Source organism: Oncorhynchus mykiss, chromosome 2 (genome assembly GCF_057628025.1).
Source record: "Oncorhynchus mykiss isolate SJ-2025 chromosome 2, ASM5762802v1, whole genome shotgun sequence".
NCBI lineage: Eukaryota > Metazoa > Chordata > Actinopteri > Salmoniformes > Salmonidae > Oncorhynchus > Oncorhynchus mykiss.
Window position 1 is genome coordinate 24,547,501 of NC_143023.1, and position 21,477 is coordinate 24,568,977.

The following is a 21,477-nucleotide window of genomic DNA, read 5'->3' on the forward strand; positions in this document are numbered from 1 at the left end:
TTTTACTTTAAGTGGTTTGACCATTTCATCATCATCTGCAGCTACCGCGGGAATGTAGTTTTTGACACCAAATAGGTGTTGTTTACATAGTCAAATATTTTTTAGACGAAAAATGTATTTATTGTAAGTGTAATTTTGTTCGGTCGAGATCCATCTCACCGGTTATTTCATATGTCTGATATTATGGACATATTTGGGCGTTTTGTTGTGAAATTGCTCTTCCGGGTGCTAGCCAGTTAGCTAGCTAAATTACTCAACTAGTGTCACTTCAGGGAAATGTGTTTCTTGTGACACAACGGAAACATAATTTCACAGTGGTTCACAACCCTAAGAGTTTGTCCTTTATTGCCGTGTGTTAATCGAAGGCCCGTCTTATACAGGATTCCTTCAGAATTTGGCCTGCTTTCGAAGAGTCGCGATCTGTGAGGGCTGTTCTTCCATGTTGTTTCAGGCAGCATTGAAGGCTGGCCACAGTCTGATGGACTGGATCCGTGTGGCTAAGAGTGTCCGGGACCTGACAGGGATGAGAGGTAGACTCATAGACGTCACAGAGGAGGAGCTGCAAAAACACAACACACGGGCGACTGTTGGACCTGCATACGAGGTGACACAAGCTAGCCTTATACTGTATACACACACACACACAACACTGGTCCTGGCGTTTTGTAGGTTTTTGTTTAAGCCCAGTACTAACACACTAGATTTAACTAATCAAGGGCTCAATGCCTCTCCAGGGCTAGAGTTGGAGAAACTGTGCTATTACTTAAATTGTTCAGGAAAATAAATGTGAAAAGTACACACACACACACAGTAGCCACATACTATCTGTACACAATTCTTCTCTCCACCTTCTGTAGTCCTAATTGAATGATTCCTCACAAAACCCAGACAAAACAAATGACATGATTTGGGGGATTTTTACGAAATGTAATCCAAGGAAAGATTGTATTTGATATGTGTATCTAAAAGCATAATTGAGAAATAGTTAATCAAAGGTGGCATATTTATTACATTTTGCCTTGCCCAGGCCTCCTTTAATAGCCAATAATGTTTAACCTGTCAATGCTGCAATACAAAGCAAAAATGTATTTCATATGAAGCTTTACCTCTTGCTCTGTAATATGAGTAGTATTTTACATTCATTTATGAGTATTTAATCATACAACATGAATATAGAAAATGTTTTAAAATGCAATATATTGTTGAATGTTATATACTCTACAGGCATATCAAAGTTCCAGACTGGGATCTCTGCTAGTTTTAAAGTTATGGCCCTTTTTTAAAAATTGGCTTAGTTCAGCATTGTAACCAATCACAGCCCTCCTTTTACTTGTATCATTGCACATCCTGCAAATCACCATTTTGAATCATTTTTCAAATTCACTATTTTGTTAATGCTTACAAATTGGGTCATAACTCTTAAAGTAGCAGAGTCCCACTCTGGAACTTTGCTAAGTCTGTAGAGTATATTATGTTCAACCATATATTAAAACATTTGGCAATTTCAATATCATGTTTATATGTTTATATTTTTCAATACTCATAAGTTAATGTAAAGAAAAAGTTACTGAAATAAAAATGCTACTCATATTACAGAGCAAGTGGTAAAGCTTCATATGACACCAATGTTTGCTTTGTAGCACTATGGAGTCTTAAAGGAGGCCTAAGTTAGGACAAAATATGCTAACTTTGATAAATAATTTCTCAATTATGGTTTTATGTCAAGTCTGTCAACAATCCTTTCTCCAAAGGACTATTACAGTGCATTTTGTTACGTTACAGCCTTATTATAAAATGGATTACATAGTGAAATAGGTTCGAAGAAATGTTTGCAAATGTATAAAAAATATAAGACATATCTTATTTAAATAATTATTTAGACCCTTTCCTATGAGGCTCAACATTGAGCTCGGGTGCATCCTGTTTCCATTGATCATCCTTGAGATGTTTCTACAATTTGATTGGAGTCAACCTGTGGTAAATTCAATTTATTGGACATGATTTGGAAAGGCACACACCTGTCTATATGAGGTCCCTCAGTTGACAATTCATGTCAGAGCCAAAACCAAGCCATGAGGTCGAAAGGAATTATCTGTGGAGCTCCGAGACAGGATTGTGTCGAGACACCAATCCTTTTTGGGGATTGGTACCCCAAAAAGTCTGCTGCATTGAATGTCCCCAAGAACACAGTGGCCTCCATCATTCTTAAATGGAAGAAGTTTGGAACCACCAAGACTCTTCCTACAGCTGATCGACCGGCCAAACTAAGCAATCGGGGGGGGGGGGGGGGGGGGGGGGGCTTTGTCACCTCCCTGACCAAGAAACTGATGGTCACTCTGTTGAGATGAGATAACCTTCCAGAAGGACAAACATCTCATCAGCACTCCACCAATCAGGCCTTTATGGTAGAGTGGCCAGACGGAAGCCACTCCTCAGTAAAAAGCACATGACAGGAACTTGGTGTTTGCCAAAAGGCACAGAAAGGACTCTCAGACCATGAGAAACAAGATTCTCTGATCTGATGAAACCAAGATTGAACTCTTTGGAGTTCATCTGGAGGAAACCTGCCACCATCCCTACGATGAAGCATGGTGGTGGCAGCATCATGCTGTGGGGATGTTTTTCAGCCGCAGGGACTGGGAGACTAGTCAGGATCGAGGAAAAGAGAGATCCTTGAGGAAAACCTGCTCCAGAGTGCTCAAGACTTCAGACTGGGGCGAAGGTTGACCTTCCAACAGGACAAAGACCCTCAGCACAAGGCCAAGACAACGCAGGAGTGGCTTTGGGACAAGTCTCTGAATGTCCTTGAGTAGCCCAGCCAGAGCCCGGACTTGAACTCGATCAAATATCTCCGGAGAGACCTGAAAATAGCTGTGCAGCGACACTCCCCATCCAACTTGACATAGCTTGAGAGGATCTGCAGAGAAGAATGGGAGAAACTCCCCAAATACAGGTGTGCCAAGCTTGTAGCGTCATACCCAAGAAGACCCAAGGCTGTAATCGCTGCCAAAGGTGCTTCAAAAAAGTACTGAGTAAAGGGTCTGAATACTTACGTAAACGTGATGTTTCAGTTTTGTATTTGTAATGCATTTCTACAAACCCGTTTTTACTTTGTAATTATCTGGTATTGTGTGTAGATTGATGAGGGAAAAAAACACGTAATCCATTTTAGAATAAGGCTGTGACGTAACAAAATGTGGAAAAAGTCAAGGGGTCTGAATACTTTCCGAAGGCACTGTATATGGATTACATAGAGTGAAAATCTCTAAATCATGGTCTTTTTTTGTCTGCGTTTCGTGAGGAATCACTTCCCGGAAGAAATCTAACACATTTCATCCTCTCATTTCCACATGTGCGTCATTGAGATTAAATGCACACATTGGTAGTCATGGAGTGGGTTCATTTGTCAAAGGACATTGAGTAATAAAGCTTAATTGAATTTGCTGTGAAGGAAGATTATGCAGGCTTTAGTCTCTAGGACTCTGTCCACTTCTTGTGATTCAGAGCAGAACAGGGGTGCCCTCCCTTCTGTTGTATTCATCTCTTTCTCTCTTCCCTCCCTATACCTCTCTCTCTTACCCAAACTCATACACTCACATATGCTTGGCATACAGCAATCCTTTTTTATGACTTATTTGATAATCAGTCCTTATAACAACACCCAGCAGCAGCATTAGGTTGTAGAGATGAAATATGCAATTACACAACCATATGCTGATGCCATTATCATCATGTCTCATTGTTATTCATGTTTTCAGATTTGTTGATCGCACTCATCAGCACTCCCATAGGGATGTGTGATGAAGGCATTAGCTAACCAATTTAATATCAGTAGGCTATAAGACAGTTATTGGTGATTGTATACACAAATGAAGGTTCCCTGTGGTGTACATACCTTCTCCTCTCATACACAGTGTTTTCCTTGAGACTGTGTCTGTTTTCAGCGTCAGTAACTCACCTGGCTACAGCGTGGCTATGTCCTTATGTTGGGAGGAAAATGTTGTGTTTGTTGGGATAATGTCTTTGAGTAGGGCATGTGTCTTTATTATCCGAGAAGGCTTTCTATAGAAAGCATTGGAGGCTGGGCACAGCCTTCAACTCCCCCTCAACACCATACATTACAAATAGTTCAATCATAGTTTAATCATTCATAACCATTTCTTTTAATGTATTTGCTGATTTCACTGTTATATTTGTCGGTGTGAGTGGGCCCGCATACACGAGTTAGCCCTAATATACAGATATTTAATACATTTTTTTTATTGTGAATTGCTTATTTAGCAATTTACAATTAAAAATGTATTGTGAATTTTGTGAGTATTTTGTGAATAAATACTGTTATTTCCTGTGTGTGTCTCAGGCATGGTTTATAATGTAAGCCTCTACATGGATTTCCACCCTGGAGGAGAAGAGGAACTGATGAAGGCAGCTGGGATATACGGAACAGACCTTTTTGACCAGGTCAGCTCTCATTGGACTCTCCCGAGTTAAAGGACTACCTTGGAAGTTCACATGTTAAAACACACAAGTTCAAAACATTAACGCACCTGTGTGTTATGATGCCGTGTGTGTCTAAGCTCTTTTGCTCACTTTCTCCCTTTGTCCCTGTATCTGTGGCCATATGAGCAGATCCACCGGTGGGTGAACTATGAGTCCATGTTAAAGGAGTGTCTGGTAGGGAGGATGGCTCTGAAGGCCAGCACTGCTCTCAAAGGTACAGTAACACACCATCCCTCAGTCTCAGGACTTTAATGCACCGTAGTCTCTCTTTCATGCAGGATGTTTTTTGACCCTTTCTAATTTGTCTCCACAGCTCAGTCTGTGATAAAGGACAGCATCACTCATTTAAATGGTAATGTACAAAATAACAATAAGAATAATGCACTAAAAGCCCTCTGATTGTTCTGTACTGTCTGGTATTTGTGTGTGGGTGTTCTATATTATGTGTGGCTGAAATCAGAGTCCTTACTCTTGTCTCTCTCTCTCTCTCCCCTCAGGTCTAGCCCCCCCTCCTCCGCCCACCTCCATGCTCCCTCCTGCTTTCCTCACCCCTCCCTCACCCTCCTCATCACTGCAACCCTCAGCCGCCCCGCCACCACCCCAACCCAGGTACGCCCGGCCCAGGTACGCTCACAAAACAACAAGAACAACTGTTATGATATTGAGAATTTTGACAGACTGGATGATGTGAGGTGTGATAGATAGATGTGAGAAGGTAATGAACATACTGTATCTGTACATTTTTATTTTTTAGGTATGACTGGTTTCAAACTGATGTCACAGTCAATATTGTGGTTTACACCAAACGGAAGGTAAACATCCCACTTTGCAAATTTTAAATGGCAAGATTTGAGTGAAATGTGAGACAGAACGTGCAGCAATTGTTCTTTAACCTCACTCCCCACCCCTCTTTTCTCTCCCCTCTTTCCTTCTTCTCCCTTATTTTCTCTCCACTATTTTACCCCCTCTCCTATCTCAGCTCCCCAGCTCTGGCTGTACCATAGTTGACCTGCAAGATGGTGTTCTACGGGTGGAAGTTCTTCTGGGGAAAATGTCCTAGATGCTGCGTCAACGTAAGTCGCAGCTTCCTTTGACTGTCCACTATGCCAGGGAGCTGTTTTCTGACATGACTTGTCGTAGCCGCCTCTTTCAATCTCCTTTCTTTTATCCATCTATTACAGCCATACTCTCTCTCTTTCTCCCTAACCATCCTGTACTAGGGGTGTGAACGTTTAAACCAAGTTGGCATCTTAACCGGAAAACTAGGTTTATTATTATATATTTTTCTTATTTCCTCCCATAACTGCACTGTGATTTACAGTTTATCACACCTAGCACTAACAGGTCCCGATCATCATCATCATAAAGGGAACATGCCTAACGCAATAATGCTGTAACTTTAGTAGGAGGAGATATGCATCTTTCAAATGATTTGCCACGGATATAAAGCGCTCTGAACTTCATCGTTGTTAACAGTTGGGAAAATGACAGGGACGTGACAGCAGTGAAGACCTGTATGGCTCCAAGGCATGCGTTGAAATCACTAAGCAGTGTACTAGGAAGTAATTTACTGGAATTAGCTTTGTTTCCCCATCACTAGGTACCAGTGCTGGTGTAGGCCTCGATAAGCATGTTGTTTGTGCAACGTTATCTTCTAACTCAGAGGTGAATAGGTGAAGCATGAATATGTTAGCTAGATACATTAGGTAAAACAACTGTGACGCACTCTTTTCACGCCACTTCGATACAGCTACGGCCAGATGTGATTTTCTTTGCAGGTTAGGAGAGTGTTTTTTGCTAACCCTAACCCTTTTCCTAACCTTAACCTCAGTCTCCTAACCTGCTGCATGAATTATCCTAATCTGCTGCGTAAGTTCTCCTAACGTGCTGCGAAAAAGTAACTTCTGGTCGTAGATGTATCGAAGTGGCATGAAAACGGTGTTTCTCGTGAAGAGGACACAACAAAGCCTATTCCCCCGTCAGGAAACTCAGGAAACTAAAAAGATTTGGCATGGGTCCTGAGATCCTCCAAAGGTTCTTCAGCTGCAACATCGAGAGCATCCTGACTGGTTGCATCACTGCCTGGTATGGCAATTGCTCGGCCTCTGACCGCAAAGCGCTACAGAGGGTAGTGCGTACAGCCCAGTACATCACTGGGGCTAAGCTGCCTGCCTTCCAGGACCTCTACACCAGGCGGTGTCAGAGGAAGGCCCTAAAAACTGTCAAAGACCCCAGCCACCCCAGTCATAGATTGTTCTCTCTGCTACCGCATGGCAAGCTGTACCGGAGTGCCAAGTCTAGGACAAAAAGGCTTCTCAACAGTTTTTACCCCCAAGCCATAAGGCTCCTGAACAGGTAATCAAATGGCTACCCAGACTATTTGCATTGTGTTCCACCCCCCAACCCCTCTTTTACGCTGCTGCTACTCTCTGTTTATCATATATGCATAGTCACTTTAACTGTACATTCATGTACATACTACCTCAATTGGGCCGACCAACCAGTGCTCCCGCACATTGGCTAACCGGGCTATCTGCATTGTGTCCTGCCACCCACCCAGCCTCGCTACTGTATATAGACAGTTTTTTTTTGCTGTTTTATTTCTTAAGGTCTACACCTGTTGTATTTGGCGCACGTGACAAATAAACTTTGATTTAATTTGAAAACATGTAATGTAACATCTAATTAGGGTCCCCTGGAAACACTGACCAACACTTTGGTTCCTACCCGGTCAATTGTTCCTCCCTGGCAGGCTTATTCATTTGTTGTCATGTCAAACAACAATGTATTCAAGGTGCTGCCCACTATATTCCAACTATAGTCATTCTATTCCAGCAGTTCACCAATTAACTAGGCCTATATCTTTTGACCATATTATGCAGCCTTGCATGGCACAGTGTGGAAATTATAACAAGAGTGCAGGAAAGGTATGAAAATGCAGAACATTATTTTTGTTTGAAGTTGGATTGAATAGTATATAACAATCAGAATGGAGAAAGTCCCATTGAAATCACTTATAATTTGTGTTGCCACCCTAGGATCACTCACTACTCTTAAAGCATATTTAGAACTTTTATTATTCAAAAACATAAAATACCTTCATACCGTCAAAAATGTGATATTTTGGCCATATCGCCCAGCCCTGAAAGGAAGTCCCATGTACTGACCACTCAGAACATGGAGGCACACAGCAGAGATCCTAAGAATGTCATGAACTACCATTGTTGCTGAGTGGGTGCAGCAGTAAGGTGAGGGCTGTCTGGTAGCTACAGGGGAGAACAACTGCCACCTCGCATTGAGGATTTCAAGTTAAAGGCCAACCGTAATACTGGAGGCATTGTTTCCAGAAAACAGGATCCCCATTATAGCGAATGGGGAAATGGCAATCTTTCTGGTCAATATTCATGGTTATATTAAAAAATAACTGTGCACGACCATAGTACCAATAATTGATCCTATTTCACCAGATGTATGTCCTTGAACCGATTTAAAATCGCACACAGAAGGATAATTTAGAGTTGAAGTCAGAGGTTTACATACACCTTAGCCAAATACATTTAAGCTCAGTTTTTCCACAATTTCTGACATTTTATCCTAGTAAAAATTCCCTGTCTTAGGACAGTTAGGATCACCACTTTATTTTAAGAATGTGAAATGTCAGAATAATAGTAGAGAGAATGATTTATTTCAGCTTTTATTTCTTTCATCACATTCCCAGAGGGTCAGACGTTTACATACACTCAATTAGTATTTGGTAGCATTTCCTTTAAATTGTTTAACTTGGGGTCAAATGTTTCGGGTAGCCTTACACAAGCTTCCCACAATAAGTTGGGTGAATTTTGGCCCATTCCTCCTGACAGAGCTGGTGTAACTGAGTCAGGTTTGTAGGCCTCCTTGCTCGCACACGCTTTTTCAGTTCTGCCCACAAATCGTCTATGGGATAGAGGTCAGGGCTTTGTGATGGCCACTCCAATACCTTGACTTTGTTTTCCTTAAGTCATTTTGCCACAACTTTGGAAGTATGCTTGGCGTCATTGTTCATTTGGAAGACTCATTTGTGACCAAGCTTTAACTTCCTGACTGATGTCTTGAGATGTTGCTTCAATATATCCACATAATCTTTCTTCCTCATGTTGCCATCTATTTTGTGAAGTGCACCAGTCCTTCCTGCAGCAAAGCACCCCCACAACATAATGCTGCCACGGTTGGGATGGTGTTCTTCGGCTTGCAAGCCTCCCCCTTTTTTCTCCAAACATAACGATGGTCATTATGGCCAAACAGTTATATTTCTGTTTCATCAGACCAGAGGACATTTCTTCAAAAAGTATGATCTTTGTCCCCATGTGCAGTTGCAAACCGTAGTCTGGATTTCTTTTATGGCGGTTTTGGAGCAGTGGCTACTTCCTTGCTGAGCGGCCTTTCAGGTTATGTCAATATAGGACTCATTTTACTGTGGATATAGATACTTTTGTACCTGTTTCCTCCAGCATCTTCACAAGGTCCTTTGCTGTTGTTCTGAGATCATCTCTAGGAGACAGAACGCGTCTCCTTTCTGAGCGGTGTGACGGCTGTGTGGTCCTATGGTGTTTATACTTATGTACTATTGTTTGTACAGATGAACGTGGTACCTTCAGGCATTTGGAAATTGCTCCTAAGGATGAACTAGACTTGTGGAGGTCCACAATTAGTTTTCTGAGGTCTTGGCTGATTTCTTTTGATTTTCCCATGATGTCAAGCAAAGATGCACTGAGTTTGAAGGTAGGCCTTGAAATACATCCACAGGTACACCTCCAATTGACTCAAATTATGTCAATTAGCCTATCAGAACTTCTAAAGCCATGACATAATTTTCTGGAATTTTTCAAGCTGTTTACAGGCGCAGTCAACTTAGTGTATGTAAACTTCTGACCAACTGGAATTGTGATACAGTGAATTATAAGTGAAATAATCTGTCTGGGGGGGCAACAACCCAAGCGTATGTAAATGTCCGACTTTAACTGTAGTTGCTAATGGCAGCCTGCAGTACCTCGGTCGGCTTTCAACCAGAGATACTTAATCTTGGAACTACCGCTCCCGGATCCGGGAGAATTGTCATCAACTGACACTAATTAGCATAACGCAACGGACAAAAAATATTACTAGAAAATATTCATATTCATGAAATCACAAGTGAAATATATTGAAACACAGTTTAGCCTTTTGTTAATTACCCTGTCATCTCAGATTTTGAAATTATGCTTTACAGCCAAAGCAAGACAAACATTTGTAAGTTTATCGATAGCCTAGCATAGCATTATGCCTAGCTAGCAGCAGGCATCTTGGTCACAAATTAGAAAAGCAATCAAATTAAATCGTTTACCTTTGATGAGCTTCGGATGTTTTCACTCACGAGACTCCCAGTTAGATAGCAAATGTTCCTTTTTTCCATAAAGATTATTTTTGTAGCCGAAATAGCTCCGTTTGGTCTTCACGTTTGGCTGAGAAATCGACCGGAAATTGCGGTCACGACAATGATGACAAATATTCCAAATTAGATCCATAATATCGACAGAAACATGGCAAACGTTTTTTATAATCAAACCTCGAGGTGTTTTTCAAATATCTATTCGATAATATATCAACCGGGTCAGTTGGCTTCTTAGTAGGAGCGAGAGAAACGATGGCCGCATTTGTCTATTACGCACATATCACTCTGAGAGCCACCAGGTGACTACTGACGCAATGTTGTCGCTCACGCTCATTTTTCAAAATAAAAGCCTGAAACTATGTCTTGTGACACTAGCTAGACACATTAGGGAAGCCATAGAAAAATGAGTCTGGTTGATATCCCTTATCCCTTATCCCTTATCCCGCATAGGAACGCAAAGGTTTCTAAATAAGAGTCACTTCCTGATTGTGTTTTTCTCAGGCTTTCGCCTGCAATATCAGTTCTGTTATACTCACAGACAATATTTTTACAGTTTTGGAAACTTTAGAGTGTTTTCTATCATAAGCTGTCAATTATATGCATATTCTATTATCTGGTCCTGAAAAATAGCCCGTTTACTTTGGGAACGTTATTTTTCCAAAAATGAAAATAGTGCCCCCTAGTTTCAAGAGGTTATTAATGAGAGGAGGCAGCACTGAGCTAGCCTGCAACGTCACTTAGACTAGCTCAAACTGCACATGCAATGATTCAAAAAGTCCTCCATGATGCAAGATGGTGACTTGCTGAAAATACACTTTCTGATCTTCAAATGCTCCACTGAGCATTCTCATAGGAAACAATGGGGTGATGTCATTGATGGCTTTGTCCATATCTTTTACAGTCTATGGGTTGCCATGACTGCGGTAGTTTTAACTGCATTGCCCGCTGGCGGTCATATGCAGCACCATATCTGCATTGTGAATAGTTTTATGATTTTCTTTCTTATTGTTTAAACAATAAAAATTGCAGTTTTAACGTTAAGACATTTTTTTACATTTGTCACAATGCTATTCTGTACCCTAGTTAGGGCTGGCACAATTACCTTTAGCCTCTAACTGATGAATACCCCCTTAAAAAATGTACGTACATTTATTTCTTTCTTTATTTTGGTGTTAAACGAACAGCTGACTGAAGACGGGACGGCCGACATTTGTGCGGTTGAGTCCATTTCTGCCGTAACATGGACTTAACAATGTGATGAAACTTGCACGGTGTTGTAGCAAATTAGTCTTTGGTTGCATAGGCAATGACCCCCCCCACCGCAGCACTACACAGCACATGCAGTCAGGAGCGAAGAGGAGGAAGAGAAAATGTGCGTCAAAAAATGTTTTTTTTCTCCTAATTCTTCTTATTGTTTGCTATTCGAACGGTTGTTACTGTGACCATGGTCATTTTGACTGGCCAATTAACGTCATCTAAAATTCCATGACCATCACAGACCTAGTCCATTATCGGCTGTAATTATATTAATGATTGCTCTCAAGGCTTATTTCTCCATCTGTGTTCCAGCCTGGAGGACTTGACACAATTAGTGTCCAGTGTTTATCACTGGCTTATTAATGTTGGAGGGAAATATTGACTGTGTCAACCAGAGGAAATAAACACTGTGCCCATTTCCACTAAACCCTCTATATCGCTATCACCCTCTATATCTCTATCACCCTGTCTGTCCCTCTCGTACCACCATAATTTGCAAATAAATTCATAAAAAAATCCTACAATGTGATTTTCTGGATTTTTTTTCTTCTCATTTTGTCTGTCATAGTTGAAGTGTACCTATGATGGAAATTACAGGCCTCTCTCATCTTTTAAGTGGGAGAACTTGCACAATTGGTGGCTGACTAAATACTTTCCCCCCCCCACTGTATATACAGGGAGTACCAGATCAATGGGGAGCTATATACAGGGAGTACCAGATCAATGGGGAGCTATATACAGGGAGTACCAGGTCAATGGGGAGCTATATACAGGGAGTACCAGATCAATGGGGAGCTATATACAGGGAGCACCAGATCAATGTGGAGCTATATACAGGGAGCACCAGATCAATGTGCAGAGGTACGAGCTACTTGAGGTTGATATATACATGAAGGCAAGGTAAAGAGAGTAGGCACCCGGATAGATAATAATAAGAGTAAAGTAAAGAAATATAAGGTTGTTAGTGAGTAGGTTGTGTGAGTTTTGTTTGTGTGTGTGTGCGTGCGTGCGTGCGTTTGTTTCTGTGTGTTCATGTGCTGTGTGTTCATATGTAAGTGGAATAGTCATATATATATATAGAGATCAAGTGTACGTCAATCTGCAGGTGGTTTAGCCGCGCTGTGGAATACTAATGTCTCAGATAAGTGAGCAAGGTTGGCAACAACAACAACATGAAATAAAAAATAGCACGTCAGAAACCGGAGGGAAATTCATTTTTCTTCCAACCAGGATTGATTAGATAACCTTTTGTTTACCATAAACTAATTTACATGTTTGCCTGCTGCGTACACAAGTAGACTAGGTGACAGAAGTTCTTGACTGCTGTGTGTCGATTCAAATAAAAAACAAGCATTGATTGTGATAGGGTACTGCATTTACATGACCTTTAGTAATAACATGATTATGACGTTAACATTCACAGGGAGGACTATACTCTTACCATTGTGATTAGGGATATACTTATGATTAATAGTAGCACTTTGCAATTCTAGTCTCATTATGTATTTTGAGTATTAAATGTCAGATTATAATAGTGGAACCAGCAATTATGGACAATTATCAACTTTTATATTCAAGTAGATAATTGTATTTTTACATGAAATGGGTACATTTGGTAGTCATTTTATGAGCAGAACTGCACTGCCAGGAGAGAAGCTTAATTTCCAAACGTTTCAAGCGGTCCAAACCATTCGTTTTTGAGATAGGGGTGTCACCAATGCTGTTGTATTTAGTATGTATGTCATAGCTAATTTTCAAAGATCCATTACAAGCTCAAGGGGCCACACAAGCTCAATGACTGTGGTCATTTGCATGACAATGAATTGTTTCCTAAAATTCTGTAATCGTCACAGCCCTAGTTGGACCCTATCTTTTTTCCTCGTCTCTCTCTTTCATCCTGTATCCTTTTGTCACATCTCTCTCTCTCTTTTTTAATATATATATATATATATATATATATATATATATATATATATATATATATATATATATATATATACTGCTCCAAAAAATAAAGGGAACACTTAAACAACACAATGTAACTCCAAGTCAATCACACTTCTGTGAAATCAAACTGTCCACTTAGGAAGCAACACTGATTGACAATAAATTTCACATGCTCTTGTGCAAATGAAATAGACAACAGGTGGAAATTATAGGCAATTAGCAAGACACCCCCAATAAAGGAGTGGTTCTGCAGGTGGTGACTACAGACCACTTCTCAGTTCCTTTGCTTCCTGGCTGATGTTTTGGTCACTTTTGAATGCTGGCGGTGCTTTCACTCTAGTGGTAGCATGAGACGGAGTCTACAAGTGGCACAGGTAGTGCAGCTCATCCAGGATGGCACATCAATGCAAGCTGTGGCAAGAAGGTTTACTGTGGCTGTCAGCGTAGTGTCCAGAGCATGGAGGCGCTACCAGGAGACAGGCCAGTACATCAGGAGACGTGGAGGAGGCCGTAGGAGGGCAACAACCCAGCAGCAGGACCGCTACCTCCGCCTTTGTGCAAGGAGGAGCAGGAGGAGCACTGCCAGAGCCCTGCAAAATGACGTCCAGCAGGCCACAAATGTGCATGTGTCTGCTCAAACGATCAGAAACAGACTCCATGGGGGTGGTATGAGGGCCCGACGTCCACAGGTGGGGGTTTGGAATTTGCCAGAGAACACCAAGATTGGCAAATTCGCCACTGGCGCCCTGTGCTCTTCACAGATGAAAGCAGGTTCACACTGAGCACGTGACAGACGTGACAGTCTGGAGATGCCGTGGAAAACGTTCTGCTGCCTGCAATATCCTCCAGCATGACCGGTTTGGCGGTGGGTCAGTCATGGTGTGGGGTGGCATTTCTTTGGGGGGCCGCACAGCCCTTCATGTGCTCGCCAGAGGTAGCCTGACTGCCATTAGGTACCGAGATGAGATCCTCAGACCCCTTGTGAGACCATATGCTGGTGCGGTTGGCCCTGGGTTCCTCCTAATGCAAGACAATGCTAGACCTCATGTGGCTGGAGTGTGTCAGCAGTTCCTGCAAGAGGAAGGCATTGATGCTATGGACTGGCCCGCCCGTTCCCCAGACCTGAATCCAATTGAGCACATCTGGGACATCATGTCTCGCTCCATCCACCAACGCCACGTTGCACCACAGACTGTCCAGGAGTTGGCGGATGCTTTAGTCCAGGTTGGCGGATGCTTTAGTCCACCTCATGAGGCGCATGCCCAGGCGTTGTAGGGAGGTCATACAGGCACGTGGAGGCCACACACACTACTGAGCCTAATTTTGACTTGTTTTAAGGACATTACATCAAAGTTGGATGGCCGGTAGTGTGGTTTTCGACTTTAATTTTGAGTGTGACTCCAAATTAATAATAATATTCCATTCATTCAGATCTAGGATGTGTTATTTTAGTGTTCCCTTTATTTTTTTGAGCAGTGTATATATATTCATACATCAGCACAAGTAGGCACTATTCAGATAAATCAATTACGGGGGGGGATTGCTCAGCTCCCAAACAGGATTGATGGTGTAATTAGTTTCTATTTAAAAACTCATAAACAGGTTGTTTTATCCCATCTATCATCTCGACCCCTCTTCTCAGAGTCCAGCCTTCTACATAGTCAGGGTACCAATGAATCAGATTCCCTGGCCTTTGTCTTGTCTTCTTAACAGTGGAATCAATACAATCTAAATCCATGACCTTCTCCTACCAGTCCATCTGCACAGAAGTGGACAGTAAAATAGATGTTTCTTTATCTTTCTGTGTAAACTACACTCAGTGACATGGCTTCAGGCTATGTAATTGTCCTAATCTGGCCCCCATTACCTGAATATATCCTAGTGTTGAGTGATGTGTGTGGTTGCCTGGCGATGCTGGCCCAGCTGGCCCAGCTGCTACATTGGGACAGATGGAGGATGTTTATGTCCCAGTCAGTCAGTTAAAGAAGAAAAACATTCTGCATTACAACGGTACCATGTGCCTTTCACTGATATACAGTACATTTAGATAACACCTAATAACAAAGACTAGCTGTACAGTACAAACAGAAACCTCATGAAAGAGGAAATGGATAGCTGATGGTAGGGAATGAACAGACACTGAATGGGAATTGATGGGAAATTATGTAAAATATATCACTAGCCACTTTAAACAATGCTACCTAATATAATGTTTACATACCCTACATTATTCATCTCATATGTATACGTATATACCCGACTCTATATCATCTACTGCATCTTTATGTAATACATGTATAACTAGCCACTTTAACTATGCCACTTTGTTTACATACTCATCTCATATGTATATACTGTACTCAATACCATCTACTGTATCTTGCCTATGCCGCTCTGTACCATCACTCATTCATATATCTTTATGTACATATTCTTTATCCCCTTACACTTGTGTCTATAAGGTAGTAGTTTTGGAATTGTTAGCTAGATTACTTGTTGGTTATTGCTGCATTGTCGGAACTAGAAGCACAAGCATTTCGCTACACTCGCATTAACATCTGATTTGATTATTAAAGCTATCCTGATTGTGTACTTCTTTAAAAAACAAACATGTGTTATCTGTTTTTGCGTGGTTTCTCAGCTTAATGGGTTTCCCTGGTTGCAGAGGTGACCACCTGTCTGTCAGCAGCCCGGATGGTCCATTCAGTCTCCGCCTCCTGCGTGAGGTCACTCACCTCTACCTGTTAGCAGCCGGCACGGGGTTCACGCCCATGGCTCGGGTGATCCGATTGGCCCTCCAGGACCTGGGCTCAGTCAGGTGAAATACACTGTCATGGATCCACCCAAAAACAACCACTAGTGTAGCCCCTTCCCCTAAGCACTTCATGTAGATATGAAAGACTTGGAAAGGTATAAGCAGTATGGAAAATATTCTGCCTATCCTGTCAAATATACTGCTGTATTGTTGATCCCGTTTTTTCCGATATGTTATGCAGAGTATTTCATTTCTACTTGTGACTGAATAGAAACTGAAGGAGGCTGTACTCTGACGGCTGTGCAATTGCAAAGCTGTCATTGTTCTCTTTCTGAGGATGTGTATACATTGTAAAGGACAAAGCTGTCATTGTTCTCTTTCTGAGGATGTGTATACATTGTAAAGGACAAAGCTGTCATTGTTCTCTTTCTGAGGATGTGTATACATTGTAAAGGACAAAGCTGTCATTGTTCTCTTTCTGAGGATGTGTATACATTGTAAAGGACAAAGCTGTCATTGTTCTCTTTCTGAGGATGTGTATACATTGTAAAGGACAAAGCTGTCATTGTTCTCTTTCTGAGGATGTGTATACATTGTAAAGGACAAAGCTGTCATTGTTCTCTTTCTGAGGATGTGTATACATTATAAAGGACAAGGATGTCATTGTTCTCTTTCTGAGGATGTGTATACATTGTAAAGGACAAAGCTGTCATTGTTCTCTTTCTGAGGATGTGTATACATTGTAAAGGACAAGGATGTCATTGTTCTCTTTCTGAGGATGTGAATACATTGTAAAGGACAAGGATGTTCTGACGGCGTTAGATCTTTGTGTGTTCTAGGAAAACCAAGCTGATGTTCTTCAACAGACAGGAAAGAGACATCCTGTGGCACTCTGAACTTGACGGCCTCGCAACTAAAGATGAGAGGTGTGTGGTCATTCTGAGGTTGGCAGCGTTAATGTCAGCAAGACTGACCCTCTGTGGTGAATCTAATCATTAGTGTGTGTGTGTGTGTGTGTGTGTGTTCGTTCTTGCCCGCTCCAGATGTCTATGATTGCATGTCTTCATGGTGTGTGACTACTCCCCATCATTACCATATTGACTAGATTATAATGTGAACCATTACCTGTGAAGCAGCATTAACACGTACATGTAGTCTTGCTGCTAGGCAGAGAATGTTCTCTCTCGTGATCTCTGTCAGTGTACAGTATGTTCTGATGATCCGTCTGTCAATTGGTAAGGCAGAAGATACATTTGTTTCTTACATTCTATGGTTCCAGGTGGAGTATGTTCTGTCAGAGCCATGTAATAGAATAGAGCAGAATAGAACCTATGGTTCCAGGTTCTAGGTGGAGTATGTTCTGTCAGAGCCATGTAATAGAATAGAGCAGAATAGAACCTATGGTTCCAGGTTCTAGGTGGAGTATGTTCTGTCAGAGCCATGTAATAGAATAGAGCAGAATAGAACCTATGGTTCCAGGTTCTAGGTGGAGTATGTTCTGTCAGAGCCATGTAATAGAATAGAGCAGAATAGAACCTATGGTTCCAGGTTCTAGGTGGAGTATGTTCTGTCAGAGCCATGTAATAGAATAGAGCAGAATAGAACCTATGGTTCCAGGTTCTAGGTGGAGTATGTTCTGTCAGAGCCATGTAATAGAATAGAGCAGAATAGAACCTATGGTTCCAGGTTCTAGGTGGAGTATGTTCTGTCAGAGCCATGTAATAGAATAGAGCAGAATAGAACCTATGGTTCCAGGTTCTAGGTGGAGTATGTTCTGTCAGAGCCATGTAATAGAATAGAGCAGAATAGAACCTATGGTTCCAGGTTCTAGGTGGAGTATGTTCTGTCAGAGCCATGTAATAGAATAGAGCAGAATAGAACCTATGGTTCCAGGTTCTAGGTGGAGTATGTTCTGTCAGAGCCATGTAATAGAATGGAGCAGAATAGAACCTATGGTTCCAGGTTCTAGGTGGAGTATGTTCTGTCAGAGCCATGTAATAGAATGGAGCAGAATAGAACCTATGGTTCCAGGTTCTAGGTGGAGTATGTTCTGTCAGAGCCATGTAATAGAATGGAGCAGAATAGAACCTATGGTTCCAGGTTCTAGGTGGAGTATGTTCTGTCAGAGCCATGTGATAGAATGGAGCAGAATAGAACCTATGGTTCCAGGTTCTAGGTGGAGTATGTTCTGTCAGAGCCATGTGATAGAATGGAGCAGAATAGAACCTATGGTTCCAGGTTCTAGGTGTAGTATGTGTTGTCAGAGCCGTGTGATGGGTTCTGTTCTGTTCTATTCTATGGTTCCAGGTTCCAGGTGGAGTATATTCTGTCAGAGCCGTGTGATTCCTGGACAGGCAGGAAGGGGCGGTTTGAGGCCTCCATGCTGACTGACTTCCTGGTTAGGCCTGAGGGGTCAAAGGTCTTTGTGTGTGTGGCCCCTCAGCCTTCACCGAGCTGACTGTGGGGTGAGTGACACTCCACACCCCTCTACACACTCCAGTTAGGCATTTAGCCAGGCGGCAAGTAGCCTAGTGGTTAGAGCGTTGGACTAGTAACCGAAATGTTGCAAGATCGAATCCCCGAGCTGACAAGGTAAAAATCCGTCGTTCTGCCCCTGAACAAGGCAGTTAACCCACTGTTCCTAGGTGGTCATTGAAAATAAGAATTTGTTCTTAACTGACTTGAATAGTTAAATAAAACATTAAAAAAAACATTTCTAAATATAGAGGCCATGCTGTATGTTTTGATGTTAATGTTGATTTAGTAGATTCAAGCTATTTCAGGCTATGTAGTCCACGGAAGTTAACTTATATAACATTGGATAACTTTTCATAACTTTTCCCACCTTTAGGCTTTGACTCCTCTTACTTCTCTCAATCTCCCTCCTCTCTTTCTCAGGTTGGTGAGACAGCATTTTCAGTGAAGAGGAGATTCATGCGTTCCAGGGCCGAGTGTCAGTCTCAGACCTGACATATCTCAACCTCACAGCCTGAGGTGTCAACGGGACATTGGGTGTGTGTCTGTGTGTGTGTGTGAGAGAAAGAAGACAATTTGTGAGAGTGTCTGGGAGAGAAGATATGTTGTTAGGCTGCAGGCCAATGTGTTTTTTTGGCACAATGTCTTTCTATGCACTGTAGACTGAACTGATGGACCTGACTCCTGGGGTTAGCAGCGCTGCCAGAGACCCACAGAGGCTCTTTGAATCTGGAAGGAAAGCAGCTCTGTCTCTCTCTCTCTCGCTCCCTCTCTCTCTGTATGTGTCTCTGTCTCTCTCTCTCTCTCTCTCTCTGGTGGTTTGAAACACGGATGGACAGTCATTCTCTCTGGTCGCTTAGGATGTGACCGCTGGGCTCTCTGAGCTGGTGAATCACACACACAAATGAATGCCCAATTACCCAGCAGCACTGAACCCTCAGGTCAACATCATCAGCTCACTGTCTGTCTATGTCTGTACCAGAGCTTTTTGAACCATCCTGTCCTTGTACACTCCTCTGCTCTGACCACAGAGAGAGAGTTCTGGGGTTGTTTATGAGAGGTCACAACCATGACCACAGAGAGAGAGGTGTGGGGTTGTTTATGAGAGGTCACTACCATGACCACAGAGAGAGAGGTTTGGGGTTGTTTATGAGGAGTTCTGATCATTAAATCTTCCTTTTGTTGAAGAAGTAATGAGAATTTCCAACCTGCTGTTGGCATATACCCTCCTACAGAGAGTTATTATTATTCAGATAGCTGTTTTGGCTGTGCTGCTGCTGTTCAGTCTGTTCTGCAGCTTGTGGTTCTGTTTGAGAGAGACTGATGGTTAAGCAGACCAGTCTTCAATATCAGTACTTTTACTCTCTCTCTCTCTCTCTCGCTCTCTCTCTCACACACACACACACACACACACACACACACACACACACACACACACACACACACACACACAGTAGGTGATACATACCAATGGGAATACATTACACACCTACGTAAATGTATTTAAATAATGAAATGATATTTTTATGAAATGTATTTAATTCATTAATACCTCGAGCCCACAGTGAGTAAGTGCTTGATGTTTAATGATTCTAAAATGCGTCTGGGAACCCTGACCGTGCGTCCTTGACTTTCTCACTCTTGTGAAATACATGAGGTTGGTAAAGGCACCAACTATCGTGATTTCTCCTCGTGGAACATCAAACTGCCAGACCGAACTATGTCAATCCTGCAGAGTTCTATGAGAGAGTTCAATGCTAAGAGTGCTTCCTCTGATGTAGCTCCGCTATTAACCTAATAAGAGGGGCTCTTATCTGGCCGTTTCCAGCTGCAGTCAGTCCATCTGCCTCTTTAGATGTATCCTTTCAGACGTCATTACTGAGTCAATCTGGGTGAAAATGGAACAAACTGTCCATGAAATTGAAGGTGTATTTTCATGAAAAATCTCGTAGATGTCGTTTTGGAGGAAGAAACGTTTATATTGAACATTGGTATCTATTAAGGATGTCCATGAATGTATGCGATCTTGGCCTTTTCAATTTTTTTCTCAAATGTATACTCTCTAGATCGTATGGAAGGTGCCGTTTAAAAACCTTACCCTGCGTGGCGTTTACTTTTTAATAACATCGAAGTACATAATGTCATGGTCATTTTGTTCCTTTTTCACACAAAATGAATTTCAGCATTTCTTACCACTAAACATAACCATTTCAAAGATCACACCTGTCAATGTACCACTCAAGGCCATGCTACGTGCAATACTATAAGTCAAGCTTCTATGGATCAAAAGTACTTGATGAAAATACCAGTTTGTTTCTGTCATGCGAAACAATGACTGAAATGTGTTGGGTTCTGGTTTTTAAAGAAATACACACGCTGATTATTTCGATTGGTTTTGTAGCTTATCTAATGTTGATCTAACCACATCTCTTTTAATACATATCCAGCTCTGTACATCACGCACATTATAACTAGCATGTCAGTCGTATGAGCTGTCCTGAAGCAAATGAAAAGATGCACTAAACATTTTTGTTGTGTTTAGATTCAGAGCCCTGGTTGTATTGTGTTCGGGTGTTTCTGGCTGAAATGTACTACAGTAAATTCATTAATTAAATCCTTCACCTCAGGGAAGAGGCAATTCAAATGTGCAGGGGAATGATATCACAACCACACCAGGAAGTAGAGGATTTTAAATACTTACACTGAAAGACATATGCAAAGCTGCAATTATCCATGGAAAAATACACCCTGCAGTCTCTCTTGCTCACTCTCTGTGTCTCAGTCTGTTTCTCTTCGCCCCCCCCCCCCCCATCTGCCCTCCGGACCGTCTATACACACACAGAGTGTTATCTTAGTAAATGGCATCATGTTGGTGGCCAGCCCTTCCCTATAGGAGTAAAGGTTCCCCACCCACTAGGCAATATGATGAAATTGCATGTCTTGGCAGATGAAAATCAAAGGTCTTCATAGATGAAAAACACTGTGTGTGGCTCTGATTCTCAATGAGCTTTATGGTATCTACCTTCAGGAGGGGGTGTAGAGAGCGAGTCTGTCAACGGGAGGGTAATAGCTTTGGCATTAGGAATTCTAAGTGGTTAGCTTCATTGTAGGGGAAGTGGCTTCACAGGGTGAGGGC

At 41.9% G+C, this 21,477-nt stretch overlaps 1 pseudogene across 1 annotated transcript in view; it reads left to right on the forward strand.

Annotated features, from left to right (window-relative positions):
- The window catches only part of LOC110534557 (cytochrome b5 reductase 4-like), a 20,498-nt pseudogene extending 541 nt beyond the window's left edge, over window positions 1-19,957 (forward strand). The window contains exons 1-11 of the transcript XR_016490420.1: window positions 1-604; window positions 4,361-4,461; window positions 4,630-4,714; window positions 4,814-4,852; window positions 4,998-5,124; window positions 5,255-5,312; window positions 5,480-5,573; window positions 15,707-15,929; window positions 16,706-16,792; window positions 18,174-18,331; window positions 18,765-19,957. The exon at window positions 1-604 is cut by the window's left edge and continues 541 nt beyond it. The product of XR_016490420.1 is annotated as a cytochrome b5 reductase 4-like (transcript). The remainder of the gene's footprint in view (window positions 605-4,360; window positions 4,462-4,629; window positions 4,715-4,813; window positions 4,853-4,997; window positions 5,125-5,254; window positions 5,313-5,479; window positions 5,574-15,706; window positions 15,930-16,705; window positions 16,793-18,173; window positions 18,332-18,764) is intronic.
- Window positions 19,958-21,477: the final 1,520 nt, after the last annotated feature.